The sequence below is a fragment of the Adiantum capillus-veneris genome, chromosome 25, assembly GCF_014529385.1.
Source record: "Adiantum capillus-veneris isolate H3 chromosome 25, ASM1452938v2, whole genome shotgun sequence".
NCBI classification, from domain to species: Eukaryota; Viridiplantae; Streptophyta; class Polypodiopsida; order Polypodiales; family Pteridaceae; genus Adiantum; species Adiantum capillus-veneris.
The window spans coordinates 83,595,955-83,612,779 of NC_140955.1; the positions used below are offsets into that span (position 1 = coordinate 83,595,955).

At 44.9% G+C, this 16,825-nt stretch overlaps 2 non-coding genes across 2 annotated transcripts; one reads left to right on the plus strand and one right to left on the minus strand.

Moving 5' to 3' along the window:
• The first annotated feature begins 834 nt into the window (after positions 1–834).
• Positions 835–996, plus strand: LOC147425187 (U1 spliceosomal RNA). Its single transcript, XR_015186516.1, has one exon. It is a non-coding gene; the product is annotated as a U1 spliceosomal RNA (small nuclear RNA).
• Positions 997–13,799: 12,803 nt separating this feature from the next.
• Positions 13,800–13,923, minus strand: LOC147425188 (U5 spliceosomal RNA). Its single transcript, XR_015186512.1, has one exon. It is a non-coding gene; the product is annotated as a U5 spliceosomal RNA (small nuclear RNA).
• Positions 13,924–16,825: the final 2,902 nt, after the last annotated feature.

Here is a 16,825-nt window from a genome sequence, read left to right on the forward strand (position 1 = left end):
TCGGGGGATAGTTTCCTACTACGACGTTAAAATTCTCTTATTCTTCTTCTTCTTCTTCTTCTCTCTCTCTCTCTCTGACATATGATGTACACTCTCTCTCTTCCTTGGTAAGCAGCCCCAGTACGAGTTCTCCTACACGTATTTCTTTCTCGATGAACTGCCATCGCTAGATTGGCATGCATAATGTTACGGGTACACAAAGCGACATCTACTTCCAAGAATTTAGAAGCTTTGCGGTTTGTGAGCTTAAATATGCTATCCACCTAGCGAGAAGGCTGCACTCGTAACCTTGCTAGATGATTGAGCAAAAGTCACACAAAGGAGCACCTCTTGCCATGCTTGCATGTTGACTCTATTATTGAAGGCTGTTAACAAGCTTCTGTTTTAAATTATTTTAAAGTCTAAGCTTTCATATTCAAGCCTTTGCTTTACTGGAGGTAATGCCCACTCGCAATCCTCGACCAAACCAACGCCCTTGGAAATCATATACAGAAGAAGAAGAAGAAAAGATATAAGTTCAAAAGATACAATTGGATTGGTTGAATTGTTCAAATCGGCATGATGGGATTTCATCAATTTCTTGAATTGGCACGCATTGATGGACAACACCTTCTACAGTTGATGAAAATGAGGTAAACGCATATACTCATGCCACAATGAAAGTGGCATCAAAGCAAGGTTTTGATTTGCGAGCGAGGAATGCCATCATCACAACACTCTTGGATGTGGATGATAGAGATGACATATTCATTGGGTATGAAAATTGAGTTATCCCATCGGCGCTACCGGCGAGGTGCGTTGGTATAAGAGGGGACGTGGGTGGCAGGTGAAGTCATACTTACCTGGGCGGGGTCAATCGGTGATCAGGAAGGCCGATGGCCTAGGGTCGGCCTCTCCATTGCACTGCGGATGGGCCGCACCCTAGCATCTCCCCTCTGAGGGAGAGTGCACGTCATAATTTGTGGCAGCGGGGGCTCGCGTTCGCGCGGCCCCCATTCCAATCTCAACCTCCAACTGATAAGAGGCGATCACGATTTGTTGGTCTTGCTGTCTAGGTATTGCAGGCCTGTGTGCGCTGTCTGTACAGTTGGAACGATCAGAAAATCTGATGGGACAGTTCATTGGATGTTTGACTTCCTCATCCGTCTCTCTCTGTTGCCGGGCAGGGCAGTCTCAGTCTCCTTCTCTGGAGAGAGTCTCGCTGACTCCGCTGTGGTGTTGTTGATCTCTTGTGCGCAGCTGCTGCTGAGGAGCGTTAGTTGGAGCGATCAGATCAGAGTCTCAAGGTCCTGGCTGATGTCTCATCTGTTTTTTGGGCGCCCGTCATTGCAAATTCTCTCCAGCATTTGTTGATCTGCAACACAGGTCTTCACATGACCACTATGAGGTTCTACTATAGACAGTTGTCCCCGGGAGAGCAAGCAATAAAGGTGAAGAAGAGTATATCTCAAGTCTCTGTGGGCGTACCGTTTTTGCACGTGCATGGTTGATGTTCTAGGACATATTGATAGTGAACGGTAGCGTAGATTGTTGCACATGCATGATTGATGTTCTTGGACGTGCTGGGCACCAATTGTAGTTGAAGGCAATGAATGCTATGTACAGCTAGAAATAAATGTCCAACTAGAAAACTTCACTTCACTCTTTGTAAGGTATTGTATGTTTTGTTATAGTATGCCATGAGCTCCAAAATATACACTCCTCCTCAAGCAATACCAACTTGCTGGAAGTAGCAATACACGATGCAAGCGCAAATCCAGAAAAAGGGATGGAAGCGCAAATCCACGTTTGGCAACGGGATATATATTCACACTCTCCATAGCCAGTGGGATATTTCAGTTCAGCTGGCTCTTCCAAGGCAGCAAAGGAGGGGGAGGGTCGCTGATGCGGTGGGCTCATACCACACTGTTCCTGAGCCCAAGGTCTAGATGTCGCCATCGATCATGATAATGATGTGCCTTCAAGCTTCTTAGTAGATGAAGAAGAGGAAAAAGAGGCCGAACATGAGGCCCACATGCTTGCTTTTCCAGCCCTCCACGCTGCCTATGCTTGTAAACAAAAATAGCTTGCACGATCCTATGCAGCCTTTAGGCTTTCCTTCACAATCGCGAGCATTTTCTGCATAGCTTGTAGACAATCATTACAGACTATCACCACTATGCGCACTGCTATAAGGCAATTCAATTTCCACGAGATACTTTTTCCAATCCATTCGACGCCTAAAGACGTGCACGTAACACGTCTTCAATAGTCCATTATGTGTTTTTTTTTAGTATATGCCAAGGTGCCTTGCATTACATGAAAAAGGATACTCAAAAGTAAATTGCACAAGAGATAGGCAAGCCTGTAAGGCACATACACTTTGCCTTGCTTGAAAGTAAGAACATCAATTATTTCCTCGGTGATGAATACCCGGAAGATAATCCACAGTACTTCTTGGTGGGAAGAGTTTAGAGTCCTCGGCTATTCTAAGATATACCCACATGCATGCTTGTAGCCCTTCGGACTACAGAAGCTGTCGTCACGACTCATGACTCGGTTGAGTGGAGGAGATTCTTACGGTTTTGGCTCTATCCATGGTCATGTAGCTTCCTAGAGGCCTGGTGGATGTTTATCCTACCTTCCCGGTGCTTCCAAATGTTGCCTAGGCCCTTCTCCACATTTTTCCACTTTTTCTTCTATTTATTAGGTCGTGGGGCTTGATGTTTGGGTCGGGCATCCAGCCTACGGCACTATGTAGTGGGTAGGGGCAGTGGCTAGCTATGTAGACGAGGGGCGAAGACTTCAAGACACATTCAAGGCAAGATCACATGATGCCCTTGGTGTGGTAGGTTGGTTATGCCATTTCCCTCTTGAATAACAGGACTTGAGTTCAACTCTCCTCGTCAGATAGATCTTTAAGGTCTTTTGGGATAGTTTCCTATGACGCTAAAATTCTCTTCTTCTAGATCGGTCTAGCTAGCTACCAGTAGGAAATGCATCTTGTTCTCTCAGGATGCTTGGGGGTGGTTGTCGATCTAAGGCCAAGTCACTGGTCTCATGTGCAAGAGAAGATGGCAGTAGGAGTAGCAGTTGTGCATGTACCAGGGGTCTATCCATTTAGGGCATAACAAATCTATGCTAGACCACCCTTGGCCACTTGTGTTTGCAGCTTTGTATCAGCATGGGGAGCCTCTCTCCCTCTCTCTATGTCTCTCTCTTTCAGAGGTCCTGTCTCTTTCTAGCTCAGTGACCTCTCTTCTTCAAAGTGGCCTTGTATACGTATGTGGCATTGCAAGTGTTCTCTGGTGTCAAAGAATCATGATTGGAGTCGAGGTGTCCATCGGATAAAACACATAGTCGCATAGTCTCTCTTAGTACACAGTCCCACAGTTCAGAAACGAGTCAGTCATTGCATGAAAAGGAACCTCTCTCAATCGTTTCTTCTCATAAGCAGGACACGCATTTTGTGCATTGATAGAGATTTAATTGTTCGTGAGGATCATCACACCCTCAAGTTGCTCCAATCTGTACCGAGTACAGCTTTTGGATGGTGTGCTTTTTTCCACAGTGCAATCAATATCATGGCGGATGTTTTCTTGAGCCACTAGAAAACGCTAGAGGATCTGGCAGAATCCAAAAACGCTGGTTGTCTAACTGGCTGAAAACACAAGGTCTTCTGCCGTCTTGCTGAGGAGAGAACACTGCAAGCCTGAGCTTCTTCTGTCTCTTCTGCTTCTACTGAGTGACCATTGGGTTTCTTTTATGTTTCCTTAGCGATTTGCCCTACTTACTTTTCCAACAAAAGTCACTTATTAATAAATGAGTGAAAAATGTGTATATTGTGAAAAAGGGTTCTATGCTCTGTAAAATGCTCATGATGCGTACCGAATGCCTTGCTGATGATTATATTGTGTGCAATCAGAGGATATGCAACTAATCTAGGTGCCTGGACATGCACGGCTTACTCACAGGCTCACAAAGGTGCCAGAACACTTCCTAGGCGCTGACCTGAACCCTAGACCTGAGATAGCTTGTCCACATGCACATAGGGTTAGATGTGCATGTGACATCCCGTCTCTTTCAAAGTGAGGTACTGGTACCGAGCTGTATGGCGTCGAGGGAGTGCACCAACAACTCCTGGAATTCTGTGAAGAACTCTTCGCCGGCCCACTCTGATGCGTGGGTCGTGCAATACTTGAACTTCATGAAGGACTGCAATGCTTGCTATTTTGGGCCGCGCCGAAAGCGACCAAAAATTATCTGTTGCGGCTTCAATTCTCCATCTTCGGCTATGGTTGTGGGTCCACCTTCTTCAAGAATCTCCGAGGAGGAAAATTCCTGAAACCATGTCCAATACAAAACCATAAACATACCCATTCCGTGTAGAGTAACTGGAAAAATACTATTCTTTTTAAATGACTGTGCATGCAATGCAGATGAACAAAGTGACGGAGTGCCAAACCGTTCACCAAACACATGCAAAAAGCGGGATCGAAACTTCACTTTTCGACCTAAATCTATCAACCGTGGCCAAATCACAACGGAAATGCCGATGCTTGATGGACAATCTTATTCGTGCTCTTTCTCAGACTGTGTCATGCCGAGGAAGAAACATGTAAAAGCGATTGACAAAACGGACAATCGAGAAACAATGTGAATTCCTTAATGCAAACTTTTATTCGTTTCGAGAGTGATCCGCATACATCCGTGCTCATCCGTGAGTGAATCATGTGCATCGTACAATACGGCATGCCTGTGAAAAGGAAACACATAAAGACGGTGACGAAAATACAAGAAATCGTCACGAATCAAAAATTCCAACAATGCGTGCTGACTAATCATGCGAACACACAAAACTTCCGTGTAATGAGAGAGTCCATACCGGGAGCGAAGCCCGACACCTCGAGAGGAGTTGTCTGGATAACCTCCAAGCGGGCTCTTTCTCCAAGAGAGGCACCAATCACATCATGCATACTGCTTGAATCAAACAAGATCACCATGCGTTGACCATTCTCATGACCATAACACTTCATGAGAGACTCATCAGCTAGATGATCATTAGAAACTTGGGACACACTAGTATTCTTATATATGGCATTAACAGAGGATGTGGGTTCTGTGGGTTCTTGAGGTTCGTTGGATACGTTCTTAGGACATGTCTTCTTTATATGACCCTTGAGGTGACATTGATAACATCGACCTTCCTTAGCATAAATGACTTGTTCTTTTGGCGTTATGTATCCTCCTACAATTTCTTGTGCAGCTTTTTCATCTGGGGTTAGCTTAGGTTTAGCAGGTGATTTAGCTTTACGCCTTTCTTTCTTCACGGTCGCGATACAAGGCGGCGCGTTGCGCCTCTTGTTGTAGCATCATGTCCATCATTGACTTGACCAAAGCCTCCATAGGATTTGGTGCAACCCGTGGCGTTCATGGGGAAGGAGGAGGATTGGAAAAAAATCCTCCTAGTAAGGAAAATTCTTTGTCACCAACTACTCTTATCACCTTCAGGCAAAGTATCCATTCCGCTTTGCGTGACGACCATACACTAAGATCTTGGGTACTTAAGTTCTTGAGAAACTTGGGCTCTTGAGGTTCTTGGGTTCTTGAGGTTCTTGAGTTCTCTAGCTTGCAATCGATGTTTAAGAAGGCTTTTCTCTTACCCGAGCTCGACTCTTCCCTGCGGGTGCACCCCTTGGCGGCCTTGCGCTCACACCAAAGTTGCTTTTTCCCCACCTCAAGTCGATCGGCCGGCCGCTAAGTGCACAGTCCGCTCTCAATGAGTGAAAAGAGGAACAAGGGGAGGCTGGACAAGCCCTTCTTTCCTAGGTTACCTGTCACTCTTCAAAAACACGATTAGGAATCAACACACCCAAGTGGACTTGGGTTATGTGCGACCGCAACAAGCAAAAAATTTCTTGTGGTTCTTTCCTTGAGTGATACAGAACACTGCCAAAACTCTGATACCAATGTAAGGTGCAGCTGAAGTGAATGTTGATATTGCTCAAGATGAGTGCTCCAAACTGCGCTCAAGGGTTCCTTTTACTTACGGAAGGGAGAGCCTTCCGTTCCTTTGCAATGATCACAAACAAAGTGAATGCTATTGTGAATGAAAGTGCTGAGACTGTGAGAAAGAGAGAGAGAAGAATACGACACCAGGCCGTTCTCAAACCCTCGTCCAAGGGCCCCCCTCTCTATGGCGAGAGAGGTCTATGCTATAGATTGCACAAATCTCGTATGTTGGTCTAGATGCAATGAACTTGCCGACGATGTCCACAACGATGATAACGACGACGAGGACGGGCTGAAAACTGAAAACGCTAGGGCTGAAAAGCTGAAATCCGCAAACACTAACTGTCTGCTGAACACTGGCACTGTGTCGGCGAGGATGGCGATGACGGCGACTCCACGACGATGCGCTGAAAACGCAAATGTTGAAATCTAAAAAAAGTGGGCTGAAACCGTAAACGCTGGGGATGGGGAGTGAATGCCATGCTGATGATTATGTTGTGTGCAATTAGAGGATATGCAACTAATCTAAGTGCCTGGACATGCACGGCCTGCTCACAGGCTCACAAAGGTGACGGAACACTTCCTAGGCTGACCTGAACCCTAGATCTGAGATAGCTTGTCCACATGCACATAGGGTTAGATGTGCACGTGACACTTTCTTTATCCCTAGACTGGCATGGAGTTTCCTTTAGGTGGATGCTAGTCCTTCTTGGACTAGGATCAATAAAATTTGTCACTCTCAGTTCTGATGGCGTCCTTCAGATATAATTTAAAGTTCATTTGTGGTATACTGTGGTAGTTCAGCTCTTTGGTTCTTCATCATCGGAGAGCTCATAGGTCAGTAGTCTTGGGTGTCCACAGTTTTGTTGGACTTCCCATAGCAGTTTGGAGATTTATGTGATCGGAGATCTAGATTTCCGACTCTTTCTTGGAGGGTGGAGTTTTTGGGAGTTGGGAAATAATCCGGATATCTGGAGTATATGGCTTTACCCTCAATTTTGATGCTATCTCTTGGAGCCGTCAGCAACAATAGTTTCTTCCAATGCTGGTGTCACGACTCATGAGTTAGTTGAGTTGAGGAGATTCTTGTTACAACTAGGTTTTCAGGGTTTTTGCTATGCCCATGGCCATGTAGCCTCCTACAAGCCAGCTGGATTCTTCTCCTGCCTGCTAGGTGCTTCTAGATGCCTCCTAGGCCCTTCTCTACATTTCTTACTCTTTCTCCTATTTTTTAGGCCATAGGGGCTGATGTGTGGGTCCGCAGCCAGCCTATGGCACTATATAGGGAGCAAGGGGTACCTCTCAGGTGCACGGTACAGCCCAGTAGGGCGCCCCCTTGTGGGCGGCCCTAGGCCACAATAGTAGCCATCTGGGGTATATCTACGATTTTGCAAGCCCCGCTCTGGCGTTTTTGTAGCCTTTATCTACATTTTTCCGTGGCAGTTCTAGACAGCCCAGAGGCTTTCCCCTTGGCGTTTTTCCTCTCAAGACAGTAGTATCGTAGCGATCTCAGATGGTGGGCACTCACCCCAGGGGCAAGGATGAAGAACCACTAATATAGCCTTTGTGTATGTGTGGAGTCTAGCAAGTCAATGCCTTGAGAGGCTTGATATCTGTGATGGGCTATGTCCATCGAACTGATCTCCTTGCCGCATGAAATATCTCTTGTTGGCGCTCCTCCATGTTGTTGATGTGACCCATCATGGATATTGTCACAAAATTGATAATTCGGCAATTTGACAGAAGACAAAGACTGACAAGTGGCAGCTTGCCGCCCGGAAAACGCAGCGAGTTTACACATGATGTGGCGGCCATATGGTACTACATCGCATGCTTTTGGTAGTTAAATCTTTGCGCACCAGCTTTTTGTATCGATTGCTTTTGGCCGTATTGCCTATAAAAATATGCCCAAGGAGTCACTCTCAACAGATTAGTGCATGGTTGCACAGTTGCAGAGTGACTCCGTCGCAATTGTACTCTGTGACTTATCAATATTAAATGAAGTAACTAAAGGGGCGATTACCTTGGGTCATGGCTACTATTTGATTCAAGTTAAAATGTTAAAAAGTTTTTAGTCCTATTCGTGTGTTTCTGTGAGATTACAGCCTTGTTGGTACCAAGCCGGTTATAGTGGTGTCAAAGCTTTAGTCTATTCTTCTTATATGGAGGATCCGGTCTTACTTTTTGTTGTACAAGTTATGGATTCTAATAGAGAAGTCAATCAAGAACAAGAATGCATTCCGCCTACTGTTTTGTGGGATGAATATGCTGAATATGCAAATTTTTTGAAGGAGCAACCAATCCAAGAATTTTATGAGAGGTGGTAGAAAGTCGTGAACCCTACTTCTGAATTCGGTAACAAAGTGAAAGCAAAGTCGAAATTTGATATGAAATCTTCTCTTTCAACATCAAATGAAATCATGAAGTACAAGAAACACTCTCCCAAGGGATGAGCTCCGAGTCTTTCCCCGATTATCTTGGTCGACAGTCAGAGAAGGGGTAAAACAAGAAACACAGCCAATCTGTTCACTTTGAGGACCGCCAATGTTTCCAATACCCAAGATCGATGATATACTTGATAGATTGCAGGGTTCTCCTTATTTTAGTAGGATCGATCCTAGCTATCATCATATTGGGATTGCTCCTAGAGATGTATACAAGACCCCGTCTTTGGTGATGCCTTTCAGTCTCACAAATTCTCTTGCATGTTCAACAAGATGATGGAGCGGATCTTTAGAGAGTACAGACAGTTTGTGAGCACACTTTTCGACAACATTATTGTTTTCTCCGAATGCGAAGTAGAGCATCGAGAACATGTGTTACAAGTATTCAAAGCTTTAGGAGAGCACATGCTGGTTATCAATGGGAGCTAGACTTTCGAGGACATATTGTTTCATCCAAGGGTGTTAGCATGGCTCCGGCTAAAGTGGCAGCTATTCCAGATTGGCCTACTTTGAGAAATATACATGTGTCAAAGTCGACGATGTGGAAGCGTAGAGACCAAGGGGAGAAAGCGAGAGAGAGAGAGAGAGAGAGAGAGAGAGAGAGAGAGAGAGAGAGAGAGAGAGTCTCCTGAATCAACCAATCTTGGCCAAACTAGATAACGGGATCACGTTGGGCATGCCAAAACTCTAACAACATAATGTAAGGAGCTTTTTGGAGTTATGCTCTTACTACAGGCGGATATGTAGTGATGACATGGCAACCCGGCAAAAGACAAAGTGACAGATGGGAGCCCACGCAAAAAATGTGGCAGACTTTACATGATGTGGCAGCCGCACGGTGCTGACGTGACATGCTTTTCGGCAATTAAAACTTTGGCCCCAACTTTCTATATCAGTTTCCTTTCTTGGCCACAATGCTATAAAAGTATGGCTAGGGAGTCACTCTCGGCGCATCAATGCACGGTTGCATTGTGACTCCCTAGCAGCTATACTGTGCGAAAAGAAGAAAAGTGCGCCCAACTTTGGGGCGAGTGCAATTGGAAGTTGAATTCCACCACTTTTGTCGTGACTACTAATTGATTTCAAGTTCAAGTGTTTACGTTTCCAGTTTTGTTGACATGTTGTCCTCAATCGGGTCCATGCTTGTAAGAGGGAAAGACAGCCATCGTGGGTGCCCGCCATATGGCACATTTGTTACCGACCAATTGCCGATCCATTGAAAAAGATGGGAAGTGTGGGGATCTTGATTGGTTTGTCGGCCTCATGATGGATTTTGCCACAAAAATGACGATCTGCACACTGGGGGACTCTTGATTTGGGTCCATGCTTCGTGGAGTGATCGGAGCTCTTCTACCTCCTTCCGAGGCTGAGATAGTGTGTCCTTCTAAGGAGACCTTTGATTACGTAGCGACTGTAAGGAAGGTGGACCTTTCTTCCTAAAGAGCTCTTTGCAACTTAAGTGCTTCCAACTCCTTGTGCATAGTCATCAAGGGGTCATGATCATTTTCCAAAAAAGGATAGATGGGGGAAGAACACGAGAGGCATCATCCCTTGCCCCTTTTAGCTTGGTGCTAGAAGCAACAAATTCGACTGATGTAAAGTCGTGCTTCGCTGACTTCCTCAGCTTTTATTGCGAGAGCTTTCTGCATCCATTTCCATATCATGGAAGTCACCATGCTCCCCAAATGTCTCGCCATGTTGGAGTATCATATTCCCGAGTTCATCAAGGGCCTTCTCTTGATAGTCTCCTCATTGGAAGGCCCTTGATGAGCTTTTGTGGCCCATCGGAGGTGCAAAGCGCTAGACGAGGACTAGAAGTACCTGGCCGAGCACTAGACTGGAACCGGTAAGTAGTGGACCAAGTACGAGAATTGGACATGGACTAGTAGTACCTAGCAGTAGACCATAGAGTAGCTGTGTATGGAAACCTTGAGACCAACTTTGAGCAGATGAGGGCGTGCAAAAAACGAGAGCACCTGTAGCAAAACAACACCACCACTAGTTGTGTTGAAGGACACTAGTAAGGACTCAATGCTATTGCTCAGCTGAACTCCTCTACTCACAATGTACCGACTGGCTCGCTCGAAAGAAACTGCGAGGTCAGCAATGAGCAGGTCCGCCCACCCGGTCGGAACTCCTCTACTCACAATGTACTGACTCCATCTTGTTGGCGCTCCTCCATCTTGTTGATGTGACCCCATCATGGATATTGTCACAAAATTGATAGTTCGGCAATTTGACAGAAGACAGAGACTGACATGTGGCAGCTCGCCGCCCGGAAAATTCGGCGACTTTACACATGATGTGGAAGCCATATGGTACTAACATGGCATGCTTTTGGTAGTTAAATCTTTGGGCACCAGCTTTTTGTATCGATTGCTTTTGGCAGTAGTGCCTATAAAAATATGCCCAAGGACTCACTCTCAACAAATTAGTGCATGGTTGCACAGTTGCAGAGTGACTCCGCTGCAATTGTACTCTGTGACTTATCAATATTAAAAGAAGTAACTAAAGAGGTGACTACCTTGGGTCATGACTACTATTTGATTCAAGTTAAAATGTTGAAAAGTTTTAGTTCTATTCATGTGTTTCTGTAAGATTACAGCCTTGTTGGTGCCAAGCCGGTTACAGTGGTGTCAAAGCTTTAGTCTATTCTTCTTATATGGAGAATCCGGTCTGACTTTTTGTTGTACAAGTTATGGATTCTAATAGAGAAGTCAATCAAGAACAGGAATGCATTCCACCTACTGTTTTATGGGATGAAACGAACGGCAATGGAGATTTGAACAAGGTCTGACTCGTTGACGAGGAGTTGGTTGACCAACTTGAATCTTTGATGGAGGATCCACAGCTTGTAGATATTTGACAAAAACTGCAAGTTAGTACTTGTGCTAAGTGCCTCATGAAGTATTCCAAGAATCCTGAATATGCAAAATTTCTGAAGGAGCAACCAATCCAAGAATTTTATGAGAGGTGGTAGAAAGTCGTGAACCCTACTTCTGAATTCTGCAATGAAAGTGAAAGCAAAGTCGAAATCTGATAAGAAATCTTCTCTTTCAACGTAAGAAGAAATTATTCAGCCATGGAGCGAAAGATCAATGAAATCATGAAGTACAGGAAACACTCTTGCAAGGGACGAACTCCAAGTCTTTCCCCGATTCTCTTGGGGTAAAACAAGAAACACAGCCAATGTGTTCACTTTGAGGACCGCCAATGTTTCCAATACCCAAGATCGATGATATACTTGATAGATTGCAGGGTTCTCCTTATTTTAGTAGGATCGATCCTGGCCAGCATCATATTGGGATTGCTTCTAGAGATGTGTACAAGACCCCGTCTTTGGTGATGCCTTTCAGTCTCACAAATTCTCTTGCATTTTCAACAAGATGATGGAACGGATCTTTAGAGAGTACAGACAGTTTGTGAGCACTCTTTTCGACAACATTATTGTTTTCTCCGAATGCGAAGTAGAGCATCGAGAACATGTGTTACAAGTATTCAAAGCTTTAGGAGAACACATGCTGGTTATCAATGGGAGATAGACTTTCGAGGACATATTGTTTCATCCAAGGGTGTTAGCATGGCTCCAGCTAAAGTGGCAGCTATTCCAGATTGGCCTACTTTGAGAAATATACATGTGTCAAAGTTGACGATGTGGAAGCGTAGAGACCAAGGGGAGAAAGCACGAGAGAGAGAGAGAGAGAGAGAGAGTCTCCTGAATCAACCAATCTTGGCCAAACTAGATAACGGGATCACGTTGGGCATGCCAAAACTCTAACAACATAATGTAAGGAGCTTTTTGGAGTTATGCTCTTACTACAGGCGGATATGTAGTGATGACATGGCAACCCGGCAAAAGACAAAGTGACAAATGGGAGCCCACGCAAAAAATGTGGCAGACTTTACATGATGTGGCAGCCGCACGGTGCTGACGTGACATGCTTTTCGGCAATTAAAACTTTGGCCCCAACTTTCTATATCAGTTTCCTTTCTTGGCCACAATGCTATAAAAGTATGGCTAGGGAGTCACTCTCGGCGCATCAATGCACGGTTGCATTGTGACTCCCTAGCAGCTATACTGTGCGAAAAGAAGAAAAGTGCGCCCAACTTTGGGGCGAGTGCAATTGGAAGTTGAATTCCACCACTTTTGTCGTGACTACTAATTGATTTCAAGTTCAAGTGTTTACGTTTCCAGTTTTGTTGATATGTTGTCCTCAATCGGGTCCATGCTTGTAAGAGGGAAAGACAGCCATCGTGGGTGCCCGCCATATGGCACATTTGTTACCGACCAATTGCCGATCCATTGAAAAAGATGGGAAGTGTGGGGATCTTGATTGGTTTGTCGGCCTCATGATGGATTTTGCCACAAAAATGACGATCTGCACACTAGGGGACTCTTGATTTGGGTCCATGCTTCGTGGAGTGATCGGAGCTCTTCTACCTCCTTCCGAGGCTGAGATAGTGTGTCCTTCTAAGGAGACCTTTGATTACGTAGCGACTGTAAGGAAGGTGGACCTTTCTTCCTAAAGAGCTCTTTGCAACTTAAGTGCTTCCAACTCCTTGTGCATAGTCATCAAGGGGTCATGATCATTTTCCAAAAAAGGATAGATGGGGGAAGAACACGAGAGGCATCATCCCTTGCCCCTTTTAGCTTGGTGCTAGAAGCAACAAATTCGACTGATGTAAAGTCGTGCTTCGCTGACTTCCTCAGCTTTTATTGCGAGAGCTTTCTGCATCCATTTCCATATCATGGAAGTCACCATGCTCCCCAAATGTCTCGCCATGTTGGAGTATCATATTCCCGAGTTCATCAAGGGCCTTCTCTTGATAGTCTCCTCATTGGAAGGCCCTTGATGAGCTTTTGTGGCCCATCGGAGGTGCAAAGCGCTAGACGAGGACTAGAAGTACCTGGCCGAGCACTAGACTGGAACCGGTAAGTAGTGGACCAAGTAGTGTAGCAAAACAACACCACCACTTGTAAGATTGACAGTTGAAGGACACTAGTAAGGACTCAATGCTATTGCTCAGCTGAACTCCTCTACTCACAATGTACCGACTGGCTCGCTCGAAAGAAACTGCGAGGTCAGCAATGAGCAGGTCCGCCCACCCGGTCGGAACTCCTCTATTCACAATGTACTGACTGGCTGGCGCTAGGCCACGCCGCTATCCTGCTCTGCTCGCTCGAAAGAAACTCCGAGGTCAGCAATGAGCAGGTCACAATCTAGACTCAGGGCGCTGGGTAAGCCGGACTATCCCTCAGGACATTTGCATTGAGAGTCTGCACCTGTAGAATAGAATTGTTGGCCCATCGGAGCTGTAGCTCGTGGAGCGCAGTGTCATTCTTAATCGCGAGATTGAGAGGGGCCCCCTCGCAGAGGAGGAAGCCCTTGCCAAAAATTCCAAGTATGGTGCTTCAACTGGGCCGAGCGCACGGTATTCTTTAGTAAAAGGCGAAAGAATAGTTCGCTCTGTGCTCAACCCGCACCTCGCAGGGAGGGGGAGAGTCGCCTCACGACAACTGCCCCATGACCCTTGCGCCCCCGCATGTGGCTCTTTTCTCTTCCCAACTTCCAAGCGTGTCATGCATATTGAGCCGTCGCCCCCTCCTGGGTTCCTTCTATTCAAAACTCAGTAGCAATAAGAACAATCAGTTTGCGTCCCTTTTCTATGTAACACATCCATCGAATGTCAAAATGCGCTTTTGGGCAAGAGCATCTGGATAGCCTAGCACAAGCCATGATCGGTTTTATTTTCGACCTATTTGTGTCCTGACCGTTCCTACTTAGGGCCATCCCCTTTCTTCTTGTTCTTAGGGCAATTCCATGCAGGGTAATGTCCTTTGGCCTTGGTAAGTAGGTATCCTATTGGCCACACGTGAAAGCTTCTATTGAGAGCTGCTATGTGTGAGATGTGCATAGTGCACGCTCATAATGCTAAATGTGAGACATTTAATCTATTCAAAATTCTAGGTGGAAAGTGGAGCAGCCTTGCAATGGAGTACTATTAGAGGTCGTGGTGGTGCCATACCGTCTGATAGCGGCCACTTGAAACCCATGGCAAGATTCATTCCAACTAGGACCACACTGAAGTAAGGTTAACATTTTGTGGAGTACTTGCATTAGCTCAACGAGTTTCCTGAGGCATTTGATAATAATCACGGAACGTAGGTCTCTTTTTAATTTGGGCAAACGCTTTTTCCATGATTGGCAATCTAGTCATGCATGTCGTCCTCGCAAACACCATGGAACAAGAAGTGGGACAATTGTTACTTGCCATCATCAACACCAAAAAATACATCAGAACATATTTTATTAATGTGGAAAGGCAACTGTCATCATCCACCCACACATGTTATAGATGGCACGAGCTCATACCCTGAGGCTAAGGGTAATTCTATGCCTCACAACGAGTTGGTAAATAGTGGCAACTCCTCAAGCTATGATTTTGCCTTTCGTAGCACTTAGCACTTATGAAGGCCATCTTCAGCTCGTTGTCAACATCAAGAGCTCTTTTTCTCAATCAACTAGCAAGGTTAGGAGTGCAACCTTCTGGCTAGGTTGATAGCATAGTGTGGCTTGTAAAACTCAAAGCTTCTAAATTTTTGGGAGTAGATGTCGTTTTGTGTACCCATAACATTTTGCATGCCAATCCAGCGATGGGAGCTCACAAAGAAAGAAGTAAGTGTAGGAGCACTTGTTCTAGAGATGCTTGTTGAGGAAGAGAGAGAGTGTACATTATATATGAGAGAGAGAGAGAGAGAAGCGACTTGGCAGAGAAGAATGTGTTTTGACGACTTTCACAAATATCTTCTCATCAAGATTTGTAGTGCTTGTGTTAGTATAGAAAAAAATTGTTTTTCTTGCTTTGTTTATATGTATAAGGCTTAGTACTATCTTCAACAGTAATGAAAATTGTACAATCTTTATGACTTTTGTATGAAATCTTTATCCACCCACACATGTTATAGATGGCATGAGCTCATATTGTCCGCTAGTCTCTATGATTCAATAAAAGTTCAATTTGACAGTTCAAAACATTTCCAAATCATTCTTAATTCGAAGAGCAAGACCATAAGGCCCCTGCTTCCTATGCTTCCCAGCTTAAGTAGCCCTGAGGCCATCAACCTTCCTCTCATTGAAATGATGTTAGTCGTTTATAAACCACCGTCATATTCCATAAGAGTCCTCCTAGAGAATGTTCGATGAGATCAAATAACCATTATTATTCCAAAAATTGCACCTAATTGTAGCGCATATCTCCTATTCCATTTTGCCTCATACAATTTGCTAGGTCGATGCTTGATGATGGACCCACCATGGAACTTATCCCCTTCCTTACCTTGCCGCGAAAGGAGCATTACAAACATAATGCTTCTGTATAACATAAATTACATTTTGAAAGAAAAAACTATACTATATGAAAAAAATATGTTACTAGTTGTCTTGCACCAAGGGACCCGTCTCCTATACCACGGTTTATAGTTGTTACTTATCGATTTTCTGGGATGTACCATTGGCTCGAAGAATAGTCCTTGACACTATTTCGTTTTCCACACACATCTTGACTTTCTTAGCCATAAGAGAGATAATGTTTAGCAAGAAGTTGCTTAGTACATAAAGAGTACTATAGCATAAATTCCTCTTAAAAGTAAAAGAGATTAAGTTTACATAATAAATAAAAAGAGTACTTGTCAAGATTAATTAAATAATTATTTTTTGAAAAAAAAAATTTCTTCCAAAAATTAGCTCTCTCGCACTCTCTCCCTAATTAATGCATTTCTCTCTCCATTTGATTTCAATATTCTTCTCTTCCTCTCCCTACTCCATATCTCTCTAGCTATCCACTCCCACCTCTCTCTCTCTCTCTCTCTCTCTCTCTCTCTCTCTCTCTCTCTCCCCCCCCCCCCCACCGTTCTCACTCTCTACCCTCCTTCGAACCCCTCTCTCATTATCCCTCGCTAGTGTACTCTCTTTACCAGCCTCCACTCCCATCCCCCCCCCCCACCGTTCTCACTCTCTACCCTCCTTCGAACCCCTCTCTCATTATCCCTCGCTAGTGTACTCTCTTTACCAGCCTCCACTCCCATCCCCCCCCCTCCCCGCTCTCTCTCTCTCTCTCTCTCTCTCTCTCTCATTGCCCTCTATTCCCTCTTTCCTATCCTCCCTCCCATTCCTCTCTTCTCATCTCTCCCCTCCCACCCACCTTCTATCACTCTTTCTCTCACTCATCCATTATATCCCTCTACCCCTCTTGTCTATCTCTCACCTGCCTTTTTTTCTTTCTCTTTCAAAACATCTCCTTCATCCACCCTTCCCTCTCTATCTCTTTCTCTCACACCTACCTTCTCTCATTCTCTCTCTCTCTCTCTCTCTCTCTCTCTCTCTCTCTCT